Source organism: Engystomops pustulosus, chromosome 1, assembly GCF_040894005.1.
Source record: "Engystomops pustulosus chromosome 1, aEngPut4.maternal, whole genome shotgun sequence".
Lineage (NCBI taxonomy): Eukaryota > Metazoa > Chordata > Amphibia > Anura > Leptodactylidae > Engystomops > Engystomops pustulosus.
The window spans coordinates 95,552,157-95,564,898 of record NC_092411.1 but is presented as its reverse complement, the minus strand read 5'-3'; positions in this window follow the sequence as shown (position 1 = coordinate 95,564,898).

Genomic DNA, 12,742 nt, shown 5'->3' with positions numbered 1-12,742 from the left:
TTTGAAGGCTCCAAGTTAAAGGTGCATTAAAAATAAAAAATAAAAAAGTTGGATCACTCGGTTGGAGCAGTGCAGGCAACGCCAGATTCATGAGGAACATGTACCACAATTCCTCTGCACATTCACAGGCAAACTGCACTTGGTAAAGACTGCACTGTTTTTGATAAATGTGGGCCACCATCTGCTGTCAGTAGTAGAGGCGATGATGGTGTTTTCAATACAGGCGATATTTTCTATTTTAAATGAACTGACTTCTGTGCAGAAATCCCTTACAGAATAAGCAAAGTGTTTCTCTATTCAGCCTAATGTCCAAAGCTGCAGGATATATTCCATTTTATGAAATATAGATAGTTACATTAGAATTCAAAACATTTATATAGGTTAATGTATAGGGGTATTGTCAAGGCGGTGATTCAGTCTTGATCTCTGTGGTGGGGGCTTGGATGTGGAGCTGATGTTTGGTAGCAGACTATTCCATTGAGTTGGGGGATGTCTCTTCATATGAGGCATTGAGGTGAGGGCCCTCATTCAGAACCCTCCTATATAAAACTATGTGAAGTGGTTGAGCTCTAACAGACTGAGCCTTAACATACAAACTGGCTGTGCCTAGAAGGGGCTATAGAAGGACAGCAAGCATGGATCTAGAAAATAGTGAGGAAAATATATTGGTAAATTGTATAACTTTTCATAATACAAACCATATCAATTATTTGCTGAAACTAGGCCACTCATTTAAATGCATATGGTGCCCACACGGTAAAATTATATGGCCATTTGCAGATTTTTGAATTTTTATTTTATTTTTTTTAAAGAAAGAGAAAAGGGGAACATTTTTTCATAATACTAGTGGTGGTATTCGTAATGTTACAAATAAATTACATAGCACTTGCATTATAGCACTAAGGCTGAATTTTTGATTGATTGTGCTGTGCCGCTTGTGATGATTATGGCCAATGTAATTCATATACTGCTTCATGCTGTCCTCGTCTTCAGTGTCAGCCCCTTCTATATTGGTTTATTACAGAGGTTACCAGTGGACACGGTTTGAGAATGTGTCAATTTAGAACTCAAGGAGTTTCTGGTTGTTAAATGAATAACAATTCAAGAGCAATTGGTCACAGTTTACATGGCGTGGTACAACTAAAGATCCAGAAATAGAAGATGATGGAGTCACTTTATTCTTAGTCATCTCTGCTAGACTTCTATCAATCAGATGGAAGCATTCAGGGGATTTTCTCCAAGAATCCTTCAGATGATCTCAGTAGCGGTAAAGTGTGGATGTAGATTCCTTCTGCTTGTGCCTGTTCTATCATAGGCGAGGACCGTTCTGCCCAGAAATCCAGACTAAAAAGTGCTCATTGACTGCTCTGTGGACCTTGGCCAGTCTAAGATTCACACAGATTGAAACATGTCCTTTCTGTTGTCACATATCTGTCTTCCCCTATGATGTACTGTGACAGCAGCTTTGTAAAATGCAGTTGTGTGATTGATTCATTGAGTCACCCAGGCAGGTATTTGACACGCTGGATAAAGAGCTGCAGGCTCGGAGATGCATATGTAATGTGCACATGTATACAGAGCCTGCATCCAGTTTCCCAGGGAAATCAGTGGTTACAGTATGAACTACTTAGACACAGGGCAAGCTTGCCATAGCTTAGGTAGTATTAACATGTTAGCAAGTAGTGCAGCTCATTGTTATGATTTGTTCTCTTGCAGTCACATAGGTTTTTTATCTGCACTGTCCGGCTAGTAAGCGCAAGATTTGCAAAGAGAGACGGTGACGTTAATGGCTCTCTGTACACTATGTAGCTGGAACCAGTCGGCCTGGGGGCATTAATAAAATATATAGCAGCGGACCGGTTTGCTCATTTGTATATTTTATATTTGTACTAAGGAGGTTGGTTGTACAATGAGGTAATCTGATGGTAGATGTCCTTTAAACAAAATCATTGCATTTTTTGTGAACCTTTAGTGGTCAATTTAAGGTCCGATGATGCTCACGCAAGCTCACAAACATATGGCACCATATGAGGGTGACCGCACCCTCAGGAGCCTTTCAGAATCATTAGCATAAGTTTAAAAGTTGAACTTAGAAGGAAGGAGGCCATAGATAACAAATATAATAAAATGATCACAATTGTCCCAGGTTTATCATGCTTGATTTTTGATTGTCCCATATAGCGAAGGAGGTGAACTGTCTGTGTGTTATTATGTAATGCTATGGTGGTACAGCACAAGATGGGATGTGAAGGTCAAATATGCGTTTCAATACTCTTCCTCTTTATTATATGTTTTCTTCACTACACTGGCGTAAACCTAGAACTACTGCTAGTGCAAAGCCAGATTCGAGACTTGCGCCTTTTTTTAAAAAGTCGCAAAGTTACCCCAGACCCTGCTGGCGTGTGTTTTGTGCCTTTTTAAAAAAACAAAAAATCCCAGACACATATAGAGTATCAGAACATTTATTAAAGGGACAACGCCACTTCAATGAATCTGATGAGCAGCAGAGCTCCACAGACAGACATAGAACTGTCCCAAGAAGCCGCCTAATGATAATTCTCCCCCCATGGCTGTATATTGCTGGATTCATACTTTTTAATAAGATTTCACATTTTTCTCTTCACAGTGCTTCTGTATCTGAGCGCCCCATCTACCATTTACCGCCAGGCTGGCCTCCTCTTTGTGACTTACCCCCGTCACTCCACCCCCCATCAGCTACAGACGTGGATCACACAGAGGACCTTGAATGGGGGTAACTCGGAAGATCCTTATGAGGTTGATGATCGGAAGATGATTGTAAATGCTTAATAAGGAGATTCACTGTTACTGGGAGTCAATAGAACTGTTTATCTGATGTGCAATATGCAGTATCCTCACACTAAACACTCAGGGGTGGTATCCAGTGTAGGAATGCGAGGACCCTGTGACTAAGAATTATGGTTTTCTTCACGTATAGTGGAGATGCCGGAGTAGGAAACAATTTGTAATATGAAAGTTATTGCTGTGAATTATTTTGTCATTTTTTTTGTATTGCTATCTATAATCTTAATCTACAAATAAACATTTTCATATGCATTTAGTTTGTTTTACTATTTCTATGATTGGTAAATGTATCAAAATAAATACATTCAGGGGCCTTAAAAATCTAAAATAACCCATTAATGAAACATGCAGTCCACAGTTATGTAGTATAGGTTGGTTCTTAAAGAGGACCTGCCACCCCCAAAAAAAGACCCCCACCAAATATGCCCCCCCATAATCCTCTCCCCAGCCCCATTCTATATCTGCCAAATTTGTTTTAATTTATGTTGGTTGTAACTGATCTGACCTCTTACCAAATAAGAGGTCAGATCCTCGTATTCTCTCTGTTTGAAGTCATATTTATTCATGAAGGGGCTGACAGGCACACCACCACCACGTCCCTGTCAGCGGGGACCTGTAGGAGAAGCTGGCAGCATTGCATATATTGCGTAATGGCTGCCGGCTCTCCGCAATGCAGCCACACCACACTGACAGCGTCCGCGCCTCCTTATTCGCAGTGCCGCACAGACAGCGGCTGCGGGCGCACCGTGTTTATTGAAAGCGCCTTCCGAATGTTATATATATTCGTCCGGAGCTGTGAACAAGGAGCCGCTGTCAGTGCAGTGCGGCTGGCGCAGCAGCATCACGGGGAGGCGCCCGCGATTACGCAATATATGCAATGCTGCCGGCTTCTTCTACAGATCCCTGTTGATAGGGGCCGACTTCAAGCACAGAGGATACGAGGATCCAACCTCTTATTTGGTAAGAGGTCGGATTGGTTACAACCAACTTCCGTAACAGAAATTTAAAAAAAATGGCAGATATAGAAAGGGGCTGGGGAGAGGATGATGGGGGGCATATTTGTTGGGGTTCTTTTTGGGGATGACAGGTCCTCTTTAAGTTGAATTTGTATATAAGTAATAACAGATCTATTTTATAATTGCAGCTCCAGACAAATAATTATTTGGTCCCTGTGACTATTAGACTTTAAGAATTACGGGTTGGTAAGGGAACAGGGATTAAAGGATAACCTGCTATTCTCGTGCTATGTGCAGTCATAGCAGAATGTGGTTAGACAGTGCTATGCTTGCACATAGCCTTATCCTTTAAATCTACAGCACCAAGATAGCTGCCACAGGAGGCAGAGAAGTCCGTTTGTACCTAGGGGGTTGTCTGTAAGTAATGTGTTCTTAAGTAGAGGACTGACTGTATACTCAGAACATTGTTTAAAAAAAAAAAAGTTAATGTAGCCTTCCATTATTTGCTATAAACATTAATATTACATTACAGAAAATATTGAAAATTCACCATTCATTATTTTCATCTTTTAGTTGTGTTTTTTTTATTTTTATAAACAAAATGAAATGGGTAGGACATTTTCCCATAGACTTACCTCTGACTCTGGTTCTGTTGATTTAGGGATTGAAACAAATGTGACATGAAAACACTGCTGTGTGTGACATCCAAATTGACAAACTTGCCAATCCATTTTAAAAACCATTTATCATTCCAGCATGGCCAGTTAAATCTAAAATACATGGCATTTTACTCATGTGCCTCCTGCACATGACTGTTATTTTTGTCCGTGTGGCAGCTGTTGTTTCAATGACTGGCGCTAGAGATGGACGAATTGATTCTAACGAAGTGGAATTCGTTTAGAATTTCAGGAAAACTTCGGTTCTGCATGAATCCTAAGTTTACGGTGATTCGTGGTAACAAATCCCCCCACCCCTATTAGCAAAATGGCCACAAGCCCAACATGTTACATGGGGCAGAGAACTCTGGGAAGAAGAAAGGAACACCCTCCATCACATGTGCAGCATGTAAGCCAATCGGCAACCGGAAGGTATATGTGATGTCACAGCCCTATAAAAACAGACAGCCATTTGAAATCCCTTAATTTCACACTGCATGGGTAGTCTCTAGTGTCTAGATGCTTGTGCTCAGTAGCTGATGGAGTGTCCAGGGTGTCATTTCTGTATTCCCCAAATTTCATTTCCTTTTTGTTGCTAAAGAAATCCGTGTCAAATCCACATAGTTGGTGGACTGTTTTTTTTCTCAAAGTCCAGGGTGTCAGTTTTTGTGGTTCTGTAGTGCCCAAATTTCTATTCTTTTTTTTGTTGCTAAAGTTGATATCAAGAAATCTGTGTCAAATCAACATCGTTGATTAACCAATATGTCAGACAGAGAGGTGGCAGGGGGAGCAGGTGCAGGTCGCAGCACAGTAAGGGGACGTTGCAGCAGGGTTGACTCTGTGAGGCCAGAACATCCGGTGTCATCTAGCGGCAGTGTGTTGATGAACAGGGCCGGATTAAAGGAGGGGCTCCTGGGGCTCGAGCCCCGGGGCCCCCACCAGTTTCACTTTTTAAGGGCCCCCACCAGTTTCTGACAATCAGCGACTCAGAAGGGCACCCACCAGTTAGAAGGGCCCCCACCAGTTTGCACCCAGGGGCCCCCACCACCCTTAATCCGGCCATGTTGATGAACAACCAAAAGGTTCTCAATTGGTTGACTAGGTCATCCACTTCCTCCCAAATAACATCTGGCAACCCCAGACAAGAGTCTGTGGGTTCTTCAGATACAACCCTTAGTTAGCATGGCACAGGAGCAGGTCAGCGGCCCTCATCTGTCCTCAACCAGCCTCTGTCCTGTTCATTTCCCTCAGCCAGAGATCTACTAGGTGGTCTGGGCTCAGCGCCACTATACAGCGAGGACAAACTCTTTGAATACAGTCAGCAGCTGCTCCGCAGTGAAGAAGTGGCGCATATGTCCTCTGCTTCGTGCAGTAGGCGGGAAAGTAGAGATGGGAGCACGGGAGGTTAAGTTGTACTTGCAAGTAGTCAGGCTGTCCTTACTGAGACCGTTGAGGAGAATAGCAGTGACAGGGAAACCGATGATCGAAATCGATGATGATGTAGCCGATCACACTTGGGAGCCGGGTGAAGCAAGGGCTTTGTCATCATCGTCGGGAGAAGAGTGTCAGCTTGCGTGTCAGGCAGCGGAGCAGGCAGGAAGTCGCTACTGTAGCTGTGAGTCAGGAGGGTGGCAGCAGTGCGAGGACGGGAGTCAAACGGCCGCGGGGTACAAAACCCGCTTTGCAGGTTCAAGTAAGCAGTGGCACAGGGGCTCATCGAGGCAGCACTTTGTGCATGTTTGTTGCTATATATCTTTGTATGAACTATATGATTACCTCTAATCCCATGTGATATGATGTCTTAACATTTATCACTCTCCCAGTCGCCTATGTTTTTAATTGTTCCTGTGTGACATCCTCACCATCCGCCTGTATCCCCCACTCCCCTTCTCCCTTTGTGGAATATGTAATTTTTAATGAAATGTAATAAAGATTTTGTATATTTTTGGCTAAAATTGGCTTAGTGTTGTGTTTGTAGGTGTATATTTTTAAAAAAAAGCCAATCAGATGATTTGACCGAGCTATAGAAAGGGTTGAGAAATAGAACGAGATTATTCTGGTATAATGTATATTAGATATTACGAATTTATACCCTTTTCCATATTTGTAGCCCAATTTTTTGTATCATTTATATCTCTGCCTAGGACTAGAGTTCAATATATATTTATATATACATTATATATTTCTATCAATGAGTATATAAGTATATCAATCTGCTGTCCAGACTGCCTTGGGAAATGTACTGATCTGTGGAAAGGTTCCTGAGTTCTTTAATCAGGACACCATCCTTAAAGTCTTGTTAAGTTAATTTGATATATTGGCGAATTTATTTGTATTTTATTACACTTTATTTAACACAGTCTCATTGCAACTTATATGAACAGCATAGCATGTTTTGTTGAGCAATAAAAGACACAAAGGGAACCATTCAAATGACCGACATTTCATTCTTCCTTATAAGTATCCCTGGTTCTGACAATGGTTGTAGTCATTTTGTGGACTGAAATGTGAATGGTTAGTTCTTGAAGATTCATTAGGATGTAGCGTTATTACTGAGGCACTTCATAAAACACTGGATCCTATTGAGTTCTGCTCATATTTTTCAATATTGGTTCAGCCCACAAAATGATAATGAAGGTTGTGTATACCATTACATTGACTTGTATGTTATATATTTTGTGCTAAATAAAAAATTTCAATAGGATTACATTTAGGTTTGATTGGCCTGGAGAATTATACAACACACCCTGCAGAATGGCTTGTGGCTCGATCCCAAGCCCCTTCCCCATTTCACTTCTGGTCAAGTCATTTATGACTTTTACAAAAGTTTTCTGTTCAGCATTGAATATTAGTATAGTAATGGATCTTCCGTAGAAAAAATATCTTCTGTGTTTCTACCGAGGCCTAGTCAATATACAAAGTACTGACCAGAATACAACCATGCGAAAATGACCTAAATCTGAATACAAAAACGTTCATTTTTTTTAGCACAAAATAAATACATTTTCATAATAAAGAACTCTTGATACAATGATGTACACAGCCTCTACGATATAATAAATGAATATCTGTCCAGGATACATACTCAATTGGTTGACATATGGAAATTTGACATATTTTACATAGACATTTACACAAGTGCAACTTCTACGTTATAAGTATGTAAAAAAAATAACCACGATATACAAAATAAAACCACAGACTTTGACCTCGCAGTTTTGCATAGATAATACATTTTCTGTAGGCGAATCAATTGCATCCACAGTATTAAGCAAAGAAAAAAATGAAATAAAATCTTTAAAAAGCAATTGAAAAGCTATGCTACAAAAATATTGGTTTGACTTTAATTTTACATACTAGCAAAAAATTTATTAAGCTATGGTAAATTAACAAGAAGAAAAAAGTTCTAGGGAGCAGGAAAGGAGTTGTCTTTAGAAACCATTCTGTTCACAGCTTCCATATTCTACTATTACTACAAATTCTACAATATGGTTACTATAAGCGATAAAAAAATCTATCCGAGCCTAATAGTCCTAATTTTATAGCCAGCGCAGGTATCCTTGTTTTTTAGATAAAAAAAATCTGTTTTAATAATAGTAATTTTGTTAGTCCTCCATCTAATGTTTCCTTAAAGTCTGGTGTAACACAAGTTTTTATATCTGGCTTGGAGGAGGATAAGAAAATAATAAAGATATATGCTCCCCTCCTTTTGTTCAGCAGTTTGTATATGGAGGCTGGCAGTGACAGGGCATCGACAGCCCTAGGCCTACCACAGCAGGAGTTTCACGCTAAAGCGGGCACGTGCTCTGTTGATGTGATGTAACCAGCGCTCTTTGTATACAGCTGAACAGAAGGAGGCGAGTATAAGCTCTTTATTATTTTCTTATGCCCCGGAGCCTTATTTAAAACATTTTTAAATCCCTTTTGAAAGGGTTAATAAAAACTTACAGTAAAGTCCAATAGAACCTCTTTAAATATAGATCTGGGATGATAAATTTCCACATTTGGGATAGGCTTTCTTCACTATGTTTACATATCAAACCCTACTAACTTTTACTGCAAATCCATGAAGGTGTTCTGTACATGTATATACATAGTAGAAATCAATAGTATCATAGTATTGCGAGACTGTGCTTTCTTATACACAGGTATTCTTGCTGAAAGAGCAACCCAAGCATTTGAGGAGCCTTTTTTTCCCCATCATGGCATATTGTCACCCAATTCTCCATGTCAACTTTTCAAATGACTTGACATAAACCAACGTGTACAAATGAATGCAAGAAATCTGTAATATCTTATCAGAGAAAAATTATTCTTTTACCAACGACATGATCTAATTATATTCTGATACAATGAGCTTTACTCTGAAATCTGCTCCATTTCTTGGTGAAGTGGAGATGTCAGATGATGGAGGAGCTCTAAGCAGAGGGGAGGTGGAGCAATAAACCACAGCAGCCCAAATACGGCTGCAGATTACAGATAGGGCTCCTAAAAATGAAGACTACAAGTTACATAATGGCCTGAGACGGTATTACTATTCACACGGGTCTACTCTTTTATTCAAAGTTTTTGGAATTGGGCTACTCCATTTTCTTTTAAAGGTTTTAATAGAAATTAGATTTTATAGTCTTTGTAGTATTTGTTAGAATTGTAGAGTATTATGTAGTTTTGTGCATTCATAGAATATATAACTTTCTGGCCTAGCTGGGAAATTGTGTGAGAAGTAATTTTCTGAAACATGGTTTCTATTCTTGCAATTGAAATTGGCAAATGACATATTATATAACAGACCATGCCTAGCAGAACTGTCTATTGGGAATTCGGAAATAAGGATGTGGTGTCCATACACATCAGTTGTAGTACCTCTATAAATTTAGTGGATATCACTCTATACAGTGGTTTCTATTTCCCAAGGTTCATACATACAGAAAAGAGAGGTAAACTGGGGTATACTGGCCCAATGAAGCCTTTATTGGGTGTATTGGAGCCTAAGAGTATGTATGAAATGTAATGTGAAAGTGGTGACAACTTTCACCTAGAAACTAACAAAAAGAAATACTAATTTCCCTGTTCACAAACTTTATGCCATCTATTATGTAGGTATACTATCTATTGTTATCTTACTTTTACATTTGATAACAGGTATATTAATATCTGGCAGCCTTTTTCTATAGTCATCGGTGCATGAGCAGGCTGCATATATGTTGATGACACACAGGCCCCAAACAATGGACCAGGGCCAGTCAGCCCTAGGGTGGTTTCACATTGGCGTGTGTTTTTCTGGCCCATGTTTTTGTGGACCCATACACTATTGCATTCCGTGTGTCGCATCAGTGAAAAGCAGCGGACAGGTTTCAACATTTTTGCCACAGATCTGTGATTAAAAAAAGCCAATCTGAAAACACCCATAGAAATCAAAAATCACTGAACCACAGATCTGAAAAACAAAGCCAATGTGAAAGAGCCTCTAAGTGTTTAACACTCTAATTGATCAGCATAGGCTCCATACATGATCCCCTTGCCTGGCCAAATTTGGGGCCATTTGAAAGTTTAAATTGACTTTGTATAACAGTATACAGTACTGCCCCCTTTGCAGTCTAATTTAGAACCTTTTAGGTTCCCACTTGTACACTATTTTAATTTTTTTTAAGTAATTATATATTTTAAAAAAGCACCAATCAATGCTTTAATAGTCGTTATTATAATGATCAGAGCTCTGTTTTTTTTATGTTCAAGAACATAATATTTTGGCCTAAAAACAACATGACGTAAAAAGCTATTTGACCAAGGACGTATAGCTATAATGGGCAGCCTCTTAAACACTAATGCTATGGTTATCTCTTAGTTATATAACCCCAGATGGGATTCAGCTTCTCCTGATTGTTCATACTTGAATAACATTTATGGCAATTTTAGTTTATTCATATGATAACTGGATTTAAAAGAAGGACAAATGTACACAAAATGTAGCATAAAGATGAAGGTATAGGGAAGTTGCTCCCCTTATAAAACTGTATTTATAATCTATTAATATAATTTTGCCAAAAGTGAGAGAAAAGAATTATCACGAATAAGGCTACATTCCCATCCCCTATTATGGATATACATACTGAACAGTATATGTGGATCCTAATGGAAAGACACAGCAATCTATGGGGCAGATTTGTAACCTGCTTGTGTGGTTTCTTGTACTACTTTTCATAGACTTTTTTTTGTCCCCATAAAAATCTCAAAAAGTAGGACAAGGAATCAGACAAGGAGGTGATAAATTCCCGTCTACATCTTTCCATCCTTCTCTCTCCTGCTGAGCAATGTACACGTTCAACAGAGGGCGTAATAGCCTATGGGGGACAGGTGCTACATATTAAACCCACCCCTGGTCTCTGTTAGGCGTGTGCTCTGGGAGGACCCCAGCAATATATCTGTCCATATGAGGATAGTTACATCACTGGGGAAATACCCTGAACATCAGCAGCCAATCACTGGATGCTGCAATGTTACCTTTTACTTCTGCTGGGGGAGGGGGGCAGGACAATATATCCCTCTGTATGAGAATACAGTGGGTTACATACTAGTCTCTGTTGTATCAAACATATTGGGAATCCATCCAACACATCCTTAAAATGTTGAGCTGTAATGTGGTGTGAATGTAGTGTAAAAATAATCACTTATACACAATTATCTTGGCTTAAGGGAAATCTACCACCAGGATGAAGGATTGTAAACCTAGCATCTGACATGTTGTCCCCTCTAGCAGGATCTGCTCTTGTTTAAGCTTCCTATGCCCTTGCTTTTAAGAAAAAACGCAAAAAAAAAAATGCAAATGACCCTGAGGGGCCCCTCAGTGCCATTTGCATAATTTTAATAGTCATTGGTAGATAAAGAAGAGTAGATCCTGCCAGACACACCAGTATGACAGTGTGCTTGATTTACAATCCTTCATCCTGGTGGCAGATGTCCTTTAACCTAAGAGGCTGGAGATGGTTACCAGGAGCATTAGGGGGCCATGCATAACGTGTGCCTTCTCAAAATATCGAGAACTTTGCTGATTGCGGTTCAGGTTTAGCCTCTTCACGTGTAACTTCTTGCAAGCAAAGTCATGCTTGCTGTACCATTTAGATTTGAAGTTACATTATTGGAATATTTGCTTTGAGTAAATACCACATAGATACTGGGATTCAAGATCAGCTGTCATAACAAAATCTTGTCATATTTACTATGTGCAACCTTAAAAAAATTGGACCTATTCAATACAATCTACATTGGTATGCTCAGCAAATTGGTAAAAGATTATGTAAATTTCTATTATTAGCTGCCTGCAGATAAAAATGACATCCATACATAAATATATGCCAGGTAAAGTGGATAATGCTGTCATTGACCATGACATATGAGAAAAAAGAAATCTAATAAACATATGTCAGCAAGCGGGACAACGATGATAGGACCAATGACAAACCTGAGCATTTATGACTCCGACCTTCTCCAAACATATTTATGCAAATTTGTTGTACACCATGTACTATCCAATGTACCGAAGGAGTCGCTGACATTTGAAGGTACTATAATATGCAATCCCAGGACTGTGTTGCAGAATTTTCTGCCTAGCGTAACACATTACTTTGGTATAATGTAAATCATCATGTATGGCTTTAGCAGCTAATACATAACAATGAAGGTGTCGAAGCAAGAAAAACAATGTAGGCAGGGTAAGGAAACCATTAGAAGCAAAAAAAATGGCCCAATACTCATTGTTTGACCGACAAATGTGACAGAGTAGAAGTTGTGTGAGACATGATGAGAGGAGGTGTTACTGGTTATTATCTTTTCTGCATGATGTATTCTTATGACAGATATGAAAATGAGATTTGCATCATCCTGTGACTTTGTTATCAAAATATTTAAGAAAAAATGGGAGTGAGAAGGACAAATGGGGGAGCAGGAATGGAGAGGACAGGAGGTGTGGTAATGAAAGAGACAGGTGGTGAGAGCAGAGGTGATCCGGGGCTGTGGAATGAATGCAGCATTAGCTGATTATTGCAGGCTGTCACTCTGAGAGCTCATTATCCCGTCTCTCATTGTGATGATACAATAACTTCCGCCACATTATTCTTATGTGCAGGGAATCGGAGTGGCACATAGCTTCTGGAGAGGCTGGCCCATCTGCAATGTCACATATCGTTCAATGAAACACACGATATATAACCTGTGAAGTGAGACGCAACTACTCAAGTGCCTTGCGTAAATTGCAGTCTTTCATATAACAGACTGCTTGTCAAGCTGTGCCTCCTGCAGTGTCATGTGACG